The 2,956-nt window shown below is 36.3% G+C and overlaps 1 pseudogene; it reads right to left on the reverse strand.

Moving 5' to 3' along the window:
• Positions 1-1,061: 1,061 nt before the first annotated feature.
• LOC140850192 (olfactory receptor 4P4-like) lies at positions 1,062-2,023 on the reverse strand (annotated as a pseudogene).
• Between the last annotated feature and the right edge of the window lie 933 nt (positions 2,024-2,956).

A 2,956-nucleotide genomic window follows, 5' to 3' on the forward strand; every position in this document is an offset into this window, starting at 1 on the left:
TCAATAGACTAGCATGCTCTTGGAGGGGAGAACTGAATATTATAAATATGTCATTCCCCACCAAATTAATTTATTAGTTATAACTCCAATCAAAACCCAAAGAGAGAAATCCTGAGACTTACAAAAATGAATCCCTGGCTCATAACTTGGAAGAATTGACTTCATTTCTTTCAGGTATCAACTATTCAATAGTTTAAGCTACACTTGTTTCATAGAAAATCATGTAGAGGTTTATGCAATGGAAAAATTATAGAGTGGGCTGAGATAGGAGGTGTTCAAACAAATATCTAAAAGTACAAAGGCACACACACTGTCAGTGTCTTTTGCCACCTTACAGCTTTTTTCAGCACCACCGAAAGAAACAATGGGAAAAAAGTATTTCAGTAAGACATCTTAATTTGGAGTATGTGTGAGTGTGACTATCTTTATACATTGGCTTTTTTTATTGTAAAACTAGACTTTATGAATAAGAAATATTACATATTCAAACTCTGTTGGGAAATTGGAAAAGGAATATGTGCAAAAACCTAAGAGAATTAACCCAGTACTATGTACTATGTTGCCTGATTCCTGGATGTCTTGTCTGGCTGCTTAGATCCAGGGTGGAACACTTTCTCATCCGTAGTCATGGCTGTATGAAGCCAAAATAAACTGAAGTAGAGAAATAATTGAAGAGCACATATCAGCCAAATGGTGATGTTCAATGTTCAAGTGCTCATTCAACCATGAAGGTGATTACTCTAAGGGAAGAGAAGCAGAGCTATGTGACAAAATATTCATATAGTCATTCAATAAATATTTATTAAACTACTAATAATGTGCTACATACTTTGTCTATCAGCAGGAAATTCACAATGAAATAAGAATGACATGACATCAACTTTCATGGAGTAAAACTTAGTGAAGAATGAAAACAAGGGAAGCACATCAGGACAGGAACATGAAGGAGGAGAACCACTGAGGACAAGCGATGGTTGAAGGCTTGGCTTTTGCACATTGTGCCTGGTTTCCCATTGTTAGGAGGGAATCGAAGAGGGCAGGAGTGATGAGAAGACAGCCATTCACATCACAAGATGAACAGCCTTCCGGTCACTGGCTTCCTTTCCCAAAAGCTTTTACTGCACCAGGTTCTCTTTACAGCCTGTTTCATCTCCGTGTTTCTAAGTGTGTAAATAAGAGGGTTGAGCATGGGGACGATAACTGTGTAGAAGAGTGTCAACACTTTGTCTTCCGGTAAAGTTGTGGCAGGTCTAATGTAAACAAAGATGACAGGTACAAAAAACAGGATTACAGCTGTGATGTGGGAACTGCAAGTGGAAAGAGCCTTGTGGCAGCTTTCTACGGAATATGCTCTCATGTTACATAATATCACAAAGTAGGAGGCCATCAAAACCACGAGGATCACCAGTCCCATCAGGCCGGAATTGGCAATGACTATGAAACCAATTTTGTGTGTTATCAGTGCAGGCTAGCTTCAACAAAGGATATACGTCGCAGAAATAGTGATCTATTTCATTGGGGCCACAGAAAGGTAAAAAATAGTAAGAAGAAACAGGCCAAGGGAATGCAGAAACCCCCCTGCACATGAGGACCTTAGAATTGAGTTACACCTTTGCCTATTCATGATGATGGCATAGTGAGGTGGCTTGCAGATGGCCACATAGCGGTCACAGGCCATTCCTGTGAGGATGAAGACCTCAATCTCCCCAAAGAAGTGCGTGGTAAAAAGCTGTATCATGCAGTTTTTATAGGAAATGACCTTCCTGTCTGTCAGTAAGTCGGTCATTAGTTTGGGTGTCACAGTGGAGGTGTAGATGAGGTCTGAAAGTGCAAGGTAATTAAAGAAGAAGTACATGGGCTGGTTAATTAGCTGACTGCGCATGATAGAGACCATGATAGTCAAATTCCCCGACCAAATAGTCAAGTAACAGAGTAAGAAAAATAAAAAGCAGAGGATCTGAACTTTCTTATTCTTAGAAAGTTCCAACAGAATAAATTCAGTAACATTATTCCTATTTTCCATGGTCTGATTCTGAAGGAAGTTATCTGAAATGACAAAAGTAATGTAACAAATCATTGATGAGAAAACAGAAATCTCATATCTAATTAAAATGGCACGAATGCAATTGTTGAGGGCTAAGCCATTTTAAGATCCATTGAAGTCATTCATTTCACAAAATGCTCTGAGTACCCAGTGGCAATACTTTCCTAAGAAATGAGGACACAGTGATGAAGACCCAGCTTTTGTGTAATTTAAATTCTTTTGTGAAGAAGCAGGAAATTATACATGTCAAAAATATAAATAATAAATAAATACATAAATGTGTAAATTCAAATAGTGGTAAGTAGGGTGAAACATAATGTGCCACCTCAAGATGTGAACTGAAGGTAACCACAGAACTTACCTGACCAGATGGTTTCCCATCAGATCACAAAAACAGTGGTTTATACAGCGTTTGGCATATAGTCAATGTTAAATAAATATTAAGTAAAGAAGAAAACTGAGAAATAAACAATATGCTATAATCCTGAAGGAATAATATAATATTAGAGATAACCAACCAGCCATTAGGTAATTCATGACAGAACTGAAGTACAAATATTTTTCTGAATTGGTTTGTAATCTTTTTCGATTTATAAGCAGAAATAACTAGAATTTACTCCATGAAACGTCTATATTTCTTAAGTTATTTGTAGCTTCTATTGGGTAATGTATCTACAGCACTGCTTTTCTTATTTCTCACAGGATTACAGTAAACTCAACCTTAGTTTAAAACTTAATTATTGCTTCAGCAATTTTTAAATAAATTGACACATGTTTATACATCATTGATGTCTTCTGTTTTGTATATTAAATTGGAGGTATTCTACTATAAGCAAAATTAAACTTAATGCTAATTAAGAGATATAGGCTTTTTTCTTTTTTTAGCTTTAGAATTATTTATTTAAGAGTTAG

This window comes from Manis javanica, chromosome 6 (genome assembly GCF_040802235.1).
Source record: "Manis javanica isolate MJ-LG chromosome 6, MJ_LKY, whole genome shotgun sequence".
In the NCBI taxonomy this organism is placed as follows: domain Eukaryota; kingdom Metazoa; phylum Chordata; class Mammalia; order Pholidota; family Manidae; genus Manis; species Manis javanica.